Raw genomic sequence first — 10401 nt, forward strand, 5'->3', positions numbered from 1 at the left:
TACATAAAGTCGAATAAGGAAAGCGGTCCCCTCTTGACCATTCAATCCCTCGACAATCCAGCAACTCCGCGATTTCAACTGACTGTGATATCAGACATCAACAAATATAATAAACAATCTAAAAGAAGTACGATTTTCCATGCATAAGTTTAGGGATTCTAGGATCACAAAATTTAACAATCTAAAATAAAGTCAATATCCACTTATTTTTAAATAATCTAATCTAATCTAATACGAAGAAAATAACAAAGTCATGTGCTTGTTGAATGAGATGAAAGTACTATGAAAATTATTCTTGATCTGAAAAAGAAAAATTTAAACGTACAAACATATAATATAATTAATTATTTTAAAATATTCTAATCTAATCTAATAAGAAGAAATTAATAAAAGCACATACCTACTGAAGGAGACGAAAGCGTTATGAAAATTATTGTAATTTCTTGCCTAGTATATATTAGTTTGTGATGCTACATGTGAGAGGATAATAAATGTAAATAGAGTTCTATCTAAATAATAATAGCATAACTTCTTGAACTTTGAAATTACTACTCTGAAATTTTGCAGCATCAAAGTGCAAATAGCCCTTTTTGCAAATAACCCTTTTGAAGCAGGCTAGTACGTAGTGCTAGCTCTTCCTCATCCTATAAGTATTAGACCTTTGTTGTCCTATAGGAATAGGAAAGATGGGATTAATTAGCCGATTGTCCTCTGTATATATATATCATTAAAATTAGCGTTAATCTATGCCTTAACTCATTGTTTGTGGGAAATTTGTAGTAAAAAGACAATGAAGGAAAATTGATTCGTATTCCTTTAATCTCAGTTACAATTGGATTTCCTGATTACAAAAGAGAAGAGAATGATCTGGATTCTCTCCTTTGTTTAATTCTGGGTTCTTCACGGTGGCGATGAGATGCCTCCCTCGAATGCTTGCGTCGAGTTTGCTTCTCGTTGACGATCCGACGTCTTGTTTCACTGGAACATAGTCTTCTCCTCACGATTTGACGTTGTGGAGAACTCTGAACGAGTTTAAACTCTATGAAAGAGTTGATTTAACCGAAAGTCGGTTATAAGCCAAGGATGAAGAAGATCTTGTTGCCGATCTCCAAAGCTCCAAAAATGCTCTAAGGATCCTGTTGACGAGCCAAGAAGTTCCAACCGACCGAACCCGAAAGATCCAGTCCCAAACTAAGTTGATTTCTTAGTTATTTATAGGGGATTAAGGGGTGTAACCACCTCCTTAATTCGCTCCTAAGTGGGGCTAATGGGATGTAACCGCCCCTTAAATCACTCCTGAGTGGAGTTGTGATCCCCTCAGATCGTGGGAAACGGTTTTGAAACCGTTCAGCTCGTGTTTGAACGAGTCAAACGCAGATCCTGCATTCTGGCATGAATTCTGCATTCAAACGCGGTGTCTGGAAGCTTGAACGCATCGTCTGGAACCTGCGTTTGCAGCGGATGAAAGTTGCGTTTGGCAGCGGTATAGAGCTGCGTTGGGCAGCGCTTGGAGCTGCGTTGAGCAGCGTCGGGCGGCGAATAGAGCTGCGTTGTGCAGCGATGTTGAGCTGCGTCGGGCAGCGAATAGAGCTGCGTCCAGTGGCGATTTAAGCTGCGTTTGCAACTTTTGGAGCTGCATTTGAGCTGCGTTCGTGGCTATGAACGCGGTGCGTCTTGATGCTGGTGTGCGGGGAGGACTTCCACAGTTTGATTTGAAGAGACCGTCGATTTGTAGTCTCTTTCTATCGAAGTTTTGCAAAGATCGTCATTTTGTAATCTTTACTTTAGCTCTTTGATATGCAAGAGTCGTCAGATTGTAACTCTCGATGTTGATGGTGAAGGCTGTTAAACTAGAGCTCTCATCGGTTGTCGTGAAGGTCGTCAGATTGTAACCTTCAGCGATCTACGTGAAAGTCTTCAAATTGTAGCCTTCTGGAAGTCGTCAGATTGTAACTTCCATCATCGGTGTTTGATGGGGATCAGCTATCTATTGTGATTTTTAGACAGCCTACAGAACCCCCTCCAAAGTTTTCGAAAGTTCGCGGTTGACTGGGACGAATTTTCGGAATACTTTGGATCTCAACTCTGATCTTGGAGCTGTTGATTCCTTGTGGTAAAGGATTTGTTCTCTGCACTTGCTTCGAAGGCATCTTGGTTGAAGGGATTTGCACGTAGGACCTGTGTAAAGGTATGCGCCATAATCCTGCTTCTGGACTGTGGGGGTGGACCCTGCATTTTGAATTTGGAACACGGGTGTGACCTCGGCGTTCGGTTTTTGCATCGCGGGTCTGACCTCAACGTTTTGACTTAAGACATGGAAGTGGCTTCCGTGCATTTTTGACTAAGTCTTTGAGACTTGTCTTTGGCTCATCTGTTTTAAGTCTCGGCTCACATCCATTAAGCTGATGGACCTGCAAACGTGCATAGGATTTTTGGCAAACCCTCAGCCATCAACGGATTTGATAAGCCTTTACCGACTACCGTTTGAGTCGGGCTAGCATGTGGATTGTCTAAGTCCGTTCCACATGTAACGTTGTGCTAAGAGAATGAACCCTCTTAGACTTGATGCTATGATTTTGAATACATAGACTTTGTCATTTTCACGGGAAAAGACTAACCGACAACGCGTGTTAGGCGTAGGCTTATCTCTAATTAGGGATCGAGATAAAGTCCCCCATGCGTAAAAGGCATGGATTTTGGTGCTACGATGTTGAATACGTAGACTTTGTCGTTATTTCTTCCTGTGTTACTTGAAACACTGAAAGAAAGTTGGAAGCGCCAGAGGTGTAATATTAACTTGGCATGAATTTTCACTTAGAGTGAAATTCAGAAATTTTCTTTATTATCACTAGGATAATTCCAGAAAATATTTAATCCGTTGGGGATTTTATAATGACAACTTGCTAATCTTGTTGAAAAAGGATTAACAAGTTCATTGGGGGGTTTGACTGTTAGAGGTGTGATGTTAACTTAACAGTATTTTATGGACCTATCGCTCTATTGAGGAGAGTCGATAAGTTGATTTTGTCAGAGGTTTAGTGTTAACGTGACGAGAGTTTGTGTTGCGATTGGAGCAACTTTGTGGACTTATCATCCTATTGATGAGGATTGATAAGTGGGTTGTTGTCAGAGGTATATTGTTAACGTGACAGGAATGTGTTGCGATTGGAGCAACTTTGTGGACTTATCATCCTATTGACGAGGATTGATAAGTGGGTTTTGTCAGAGGTTTAGTGTTAACGTGACAGGATTTATGTTGCGATTGGAGCAACTTTGTGGACTTATCATCCTATTGACGAGGATTGATAAGTGGGTTTTGTCAGAGGTTTGATGTTAACGTGACAGGATTTGTATACTTGTGATTTGAACAAGATTTTGGGGACTAGCGTCTCGCTGGGGAAACTTGCTAGGTGAGTTTATCATTGAACAAGATTTTGGGGACTAGCGTCTCGCTGGGGAAACTTGCTAGGTGAGTTTATCATCAGGAACGATAAGCTCTGATACCTGTGATTTAAACAAGATTTTGAAGACTTAGCGTCTTGCTGGGGAAGATTGCGATTTGCGCAATTTTGAGGACCTATCATCCTATTGGTAAGGATTGATAAGTTGATTGTCAGAGGTGTATATTGTCAACGTGACAAATTAGGAGTGATGCAAACTGAATTCATACTCCGTGGGGTGATGATTGTCAGAAGTGTAATGTTAACTTGACGAAGTGAAAGATTTATTACTCTTAATCCAGTGGATTCCAAGTAACCCACCCCCAGTCTTGATTAAGACTTAGCAGGGGAATAAAAAGATGACAAGGCACATCACCTAGTGGGGCACTATCCATGAAGTCGGAATAGAGGCACATCACCTGGTAGGCCATTATCTGATGAGTTTGACTATCAGAGGTAACTGTTAACGTGATAGTTTTGTGGACCCGCCATCCTACTTGAAGAGGATTGGTAGGAGAATTTGGAGGAAAAGGACTATCAGAGGTGACGGTTAACGTGATAGTTTTGATGGACCCGCCATCCTACTTGAAGAGGATTGGTGGGGGAATTTGGAGGAAAAGGACTATCAGAGGTGACGGTTAACGTGATAGTTTTGATGGACCCGCCATCCTACTTGAAGAGGATTGGTGGGGGAATTTGGAGGAAAAAGACTATCAGAGGTGACTGTTAACATGATAGTTTTGATGGACCCGCCATCCTACTTGAAGAGGATTGGTGAGGGAATTTGGAGAAACTAGACTATCAGAGGTAACTGTTAACATGATAGTTTTGATGGATTTTGTGGTTGACGGAGGTGTTCTATTGAACATGACAACTCAGAAAATTTATTGCTTATAATCGAATGAACTACAAATAAACCAACCCCCAGTCTTGAACAAGTGCAGGGGGAAAATGGGTAGACATGGCACATCGCCTAGTGGGCCATTTTCTAACGAGGTTGACTATCAGAGGTAATTGTTAACGTGATAGTTGTTGGACCTGTCATCCTACTGAAGAGGATTGGCTTCAGTGGTTGTAGTATCTTCCCGTTCTGACTGGGAAGAGTGAGCTTGGTCCGATTGCTCAGGTTGATCTTGCCTACTTTGTTCTTCAGCTTTGATCCTGGCAATAATCTTTTGAGCTTGTTCGCCTTGAGAGATTAGTTGTCTCCAAGAACGACATTCTGCAACTCCCATTTGTGCTAGAAGGTCGGTCTGCAAGTTGTGTCGACAGGTCTCTACTAAAGTAGACTGTGTCATACCTGACGAACACCGGAGAGCCATGGTTCGGAACCTCTTGACGAAGGCTTTGACGGACTCCCTCTTCTTCTGCTTAGTGGCGAGAAGGGTATGAATGGAGACTTCTGTATCATCTTCAAAGAATCTTGATAGGAAAAGTCTCTCTAGATCCGTCCACTTTTGGATACATCCGGCAGGTAATTTTCTAAATCATTCAAAGGCAACTCCCTTGAGGGTGCTAATGAATAATCGAGCCAGTATGGCGTCATTTGATATCACATTCCCAGTCTGTGACTTGAAATGATAGATATGTTGGTTCGGTGATCCCGTGCCGTCAAATGTTTGTAGCGTCGGGACCTCGAATTTTGGAGGATAAGGGGCTGCATCCCATTCGGCAGGATAGGGTCTGACAACTCCCTCTTCTTGGAGCTAGCTTCTGTTAGCAATGGCATTGAGGCGGGCTTCCAATTCTTCCATTTTGGCAGATTGGAGATTATGCTCGTTCTCCGTCTCTCTTCCTTTATCAGAGGAAGATTTTAGGTTGTGGGCTTCTTGGTCAGAAGCCGTGTCATCAACCACTTTTCCCTTCCCTTTGCTTGTGTGAGGATGGCTGAGTGTTCATCATCGGAATTGGTTCCTCTGGCTAACCTCCGATAGTTGATAGGGAGAATGGCTCATGTTCGCGTCCGAGTGCGTCGGTAGATCTCTTCAAACTCGTTAGCGATTTCTCTGACGGTCGGCGAACGACTTGTCTCTGAGTCATCGGAATTAGGACTTGAGGCTTTCCCTCTTCCGATCACATTGATAGTGACTTCAGGATACTCGGTCTCTGGAAATTGGTTGAACACCAACAGTTTGGCCGCATATGAGCAGCATTGACATCCCGAGAGGACCGTAGGAATCAGTCGTTCACATTGGAATGAACGAATGACTTGTTGCATCGGTCTTTCTCTCAATATGAACTCTTTCAAATCTGTTGTAAAGATTCGAGGAGAGTTACTCACTGATCGTGAGCTTTGAATCGGAACCCCCAGCCCATGATTAGACAAGACTGGCTCTTGGTGAACATGGATCTGGTTGAGATGCCTTGACTCCATATTGAATTTCGTCACCCGAACGCATGTCTGAGCTTCAGGTTTTGCTGATGAAACGCATATTTGAGAGTTGCGTTTATTTTGTGGAACGCACCCCTGAGGGTTGCGTTCATTTTGTGGAACGCGCCCCTGAGGGTTGCGCTCAGTCTTCTTCACACAGAGCCTATGCTTGGGCTCATAGACGCGAGACTTGCATTCTGAAACAGAAACGCAGGGCATAGGGTCGCGTTTAGGCTCACAAACACGAAGCTCATGTTGACTTGAGGATCGGCATTCTCGGAGATGTGCTCGTCGTAGGGATCTCCTCCTGCGTCGAGCGGCATTCTTCCTAGCCTGCTTCAAGGCCTTTGTCGCCTCAATGGACATCTTTCGACCCGATACCCGTCGTCTTGGCGCGGGTTTGGCTAAAGCTGAGCCCACTCCATCGGGGGAGGGGCTGTCCGAGCAGTCTTCCTTAGGCGGTTCGGCTGCAATTGGAGCAGTTGGAGCTTTAGTCTCTTTGGAGACTTTGTGGATCTTGCGTATAGCCTTGGGGCTAAGGGATCCGGAGGAGATAGCCTCCTCAAACTTGGCTTGATCAAACTCTACAATAAGAGTTTCGACGGTTGTTCCAATAAGATGAATATCAGATTGCGCCACCACTTCTTCGTCAGAGAAGCTAGTCCCCAGCAGAGTCGCCATCTTTTGTTTGTGGGAAATTTGTAGTAAAAAGACAATGAAGGAAAATTGATTCGTATTCCTTTAATCTCAGTTACAATTGGATTTCCTGATTACAAAAGAGAAGAGAATGATCTGGATTCTCTCCTTTGTTTAATTCTGGGTTCTTCACGGTGGCGATGAGATGCCTCCCTCGAATGCTCGCGTCGAGTTTGCTTCTCGTTGACGATCCGAATATCTATTTCACTGGAACATAGTCTTCTCCTCACGATTTGACGTTGTGGAGAACTCTGAACGAGTTTAAAACTCTATGAAAGAGTTGATTTAACCGAAAGTCGGTTATAAGCCAAGCAGCCTTCAATGGTCGATTCAAGCCAAGAAAAATCGAACCCTTAACTCAGTTGAGTTTACTCGCTTTTATAGGGGATTAAGGGGTGTAACCACCTCCTTAATTCGCTCCTAAGTGGGGCTAATGGGATGTAACCGCCCCTTAAATCACTCCTGAGTGGAGTTGTGATCCCCTCAGATCGTGGGAAACGGTTTTGAAACCGTTCAACTCGTGTTTGAACGAGTCAAACGCAGATCCTGCATTCTGGCATGAATTCTGTGTCCAAACGCAGTGTCTGGAAGCTTGAACGCAGTGATTGGAAGCTGCGTTTGCAGCGGATGAAAGCTGCGTTTGGCAGCGGTATAGAGCTGCGTTGGGCAGCGTTTGGAGCTGCGTTGAGCAGCGTCGGGCGGCGAATAGAGCTGCGTTGTGCAGCGATGTTGAGCTGCGTTGTGCAGCGATGTTGAGCTGCGTCGGGCAGCGATGTTGAGCTGCGTCGGGCAGCGAATAGAGCTGCGTCCAGTGGCGATTTAAGCTGCGTTTGCAACTTTTGGAGCTGCATTTGAACTGCGTTCGTGGCTATGAACGCGGCGCATCTTGATGCTGGTACGCGGGGAGGACTTCCACGTCTTGATTTGAAGAGACCATTGATTTGTAGTCTCTTTCTGTCGAAGCGTTGCAAAGATCGTCATTTTGTAATCTTTACTTTAGCTCTTTGATATGCAAGAGTCGTCAGATTGTAACTCTCGATGTTGATGGTGAAGGCTGTTAAACTAGAGCTCTCATCGGTTGTCGTAAAGGTTGTCAGATTGTAACCTTCAGCGATCTACGTGAAAGTCTTCAAATTATAGCCTTCTGGAAGTCGTTAGATTGTAACTTCCATCATCGGTGTTTTGATGGGGATCAGCTATCTATTGTGATTTTTAGACAGCCTACACTCATATCAATATCTCACCGAGCTTGCATTGATTTTGCTGCCATTCATCAATATCTCTTTTCCATATTTTTTTTTCAAAACATGTCCGATATTTTGGTTGGAGTTAGATAACTGATGGTCTACGAGAAATCTTATCAACGGAAGCTAAGGGATTAGATTGGATTAGTATATTGGATCATTATTTAAATTTAGATTTTGATTGGAAGTTAGTTAAACAAAAGCTAAGGGATTAGATATTTGAGATATATATATTAATACGTGAGTTCCAAGAGTATTTTTATCTACCGAAAGATTTTCTCAAACTCGTGCTTTTAAAGAGAGTATGATATGATATGATTTGTAGGTGTCACACACATGCCTTTGTTTATTTATTTAAAGAAAAGGAATGAGCATGGCAGCGCGTACATGATTAGTTAATTAACCAATTTAATAATGTAATCTATATCTGATTTCTTAACTAATTGAATTATATCCATATTTGGATCCATTAATCTAATTTGGTTTGCGAAATTGTAGACTTTGGGCTCAAATAATTCCCGAGCCAAAAGTCCAACTACAATCTAAAACAAGTGATAGGATAAACATTAGGGATTTGGTGAGTCCTAGTTTATCGGTGAAGGATCGAGACTGGAATTCTGAGAGCCCGTGTTCAAATGCAAGTAGTTACGCGCTAACGTACGTGCCAATTTTAGTCCAAAACCAAAATTATGTACTTTTGAAGTATACGTTGAAGTTGTCTTAATCCTCGATGATTGTTATACTTAACCATGGATTAACTACAAAACCATCAACAAATTATGTTTTAGAAGTTTTAAGACAATCACCAAAACCAAAACCAACAAGGATCAAATTAACTATTCTAGCGCATCGAAAGTTCTACGCGAATACTAATGCCAAGAGGTGAATCCAGGTATTGTTCTAGATGTTTGTTAAAAATTGAACATTATTCATATATTAAACTCAACAATCATATTTGGCGAACTTAGCGAAAAGTAACTAATAAATTTGGATTCTGATTCAAATATGAGAGAAATATAAGAAGGACATTAATCATTATCAGATTACACGGCTAGTAGCTAGTAAAAGATAAATTTGACCTTCAATTTTGAGCGTTCTTACATCAGAAAAAGAAAAAATATTCAACAAAAATGTTCTGCAGAAAAACTATAAATATTAACAGGGACGCATCAAGTGTAAATATTACTTGCATGTTACCGATATCTATATTTGTATTCAGATTTCAAACTGCTCGATATGTATTTTTTTACCAAAACATGTATAAAAACAGGTTTAATCAGATTATTAGTTAGTATTTGCATCGGAATGAAGCCAATTAATCAGAACGAACAGTGACCAGAATAAGCTGACCCTCTCAACAACATCGAAAAGTTAAAGAACGCAAATCTTGAAGTAAATATATGCTTCATAATTGAAGATTCTAATCCCGGCTCACAGATTATTTATATTATCGGAATAATTTCCAGGGCAACAATGTTCAAAATAGAAGGTTCATGCTACCAAGAGCCTATGAAATTGGAGCGTATAGTGAAATAATGCATAATCTCCAAATTTCTATCATAGGACTAGGAGCACCTGAGACACCCTTGTAGAAGATAAGATAGCAAGACTTGTTTAATTTTGAATGCTCAACGCATGCTACAATGGAAACAGTTGGCTAAGTATTAAGAAAATACCATCATCTTTAATGCTTTCCCCAAAAAAAAAGACTAGCTATGTTGCAGGTAACATGTAGTGTATGGTAAAATTATCCCAAAACAATCATTTGGTTTACTGAATCTGTAATTGCAATGAAATTACCAATCACATTATAATTGCATGTAATTGCTGTTTCATTTGTTTAGTTAAGTTTTTAGAATTTTACCGCTTGTAGTTTCAAGTGTTTGTTTAAGGGTTCAGATTATTTTGGATGCTGGTGGTTGAAAATAAATATAAAAAAGGAGTTGAAAAGTAACAAAGGTTGCAATTCTAACTTGTGTCAAGTTCTGCATAAGTTGTCGGCTGCAACTGGAAATCATTTTGCAACTGCAATTGAGACCATGTTTATTAGTTGCAATGAAACAGACAACTTAACCTAGGCGGAAAATTTTTGGACCATCCTATTTGAGAAAATAATACCCATTCATAAAATAATTGTGAAAACCGACTCAGTTTCAGCCGTCGGTCTGAAACTGAGTCGCTTGTGAAGAAAAATCTTCCGAAACTTTACGGGACTTCAAGTCCCGTGAAGTTTTTGTACATTACAAAACTTCTTGAAGTCCCGTGAAGTTTCGAAACATATTTTGTCACAACCGACCAAGTTTCAGCCATACGGCTGAAACTAGGTCGGTTTTGATAAATATTTTTAGAATAGATCAGAATTTGCGATTATTTTCTCAAATAGGATGGTTTTCAAAATTTGTCCTAACCTAGGCTGTCCTAGTTACAAGCAACTGCAGTTACGAGGCTGCAGCGAGCCAAATAGTCCCAAGGGTACAAAAGGTATCATTTGCAGCGAGCCAAATAGTCCCAACAGTACAAAAGGTATCATTGGTAGGTGTTACAAGGGTCCAATATCTTCGTTTACTCATTGTCCTTCCATTTCAACAAGGAATCTATTTCTCCAGCAAAAACTAGTCCGCCTCATTCCATGCGAAGAATTTGCTTCTTC

The sequence above is a fragment of the Asparagus officinalis genome, chromosome 7, assembly GCF_001876935.1.
Source record: "Asparagus officinalis chromosome 7, Aspof.V1, whole genome shotgun sequence".
Classification (NCBI taxonomy): domain Eukaryota; kingdom Viridiplantae; phylum Streptophyta; class Magnoliopsida; order Asparagales; family Asparagaceae; genus Asparagus; species Asparagus officinalis.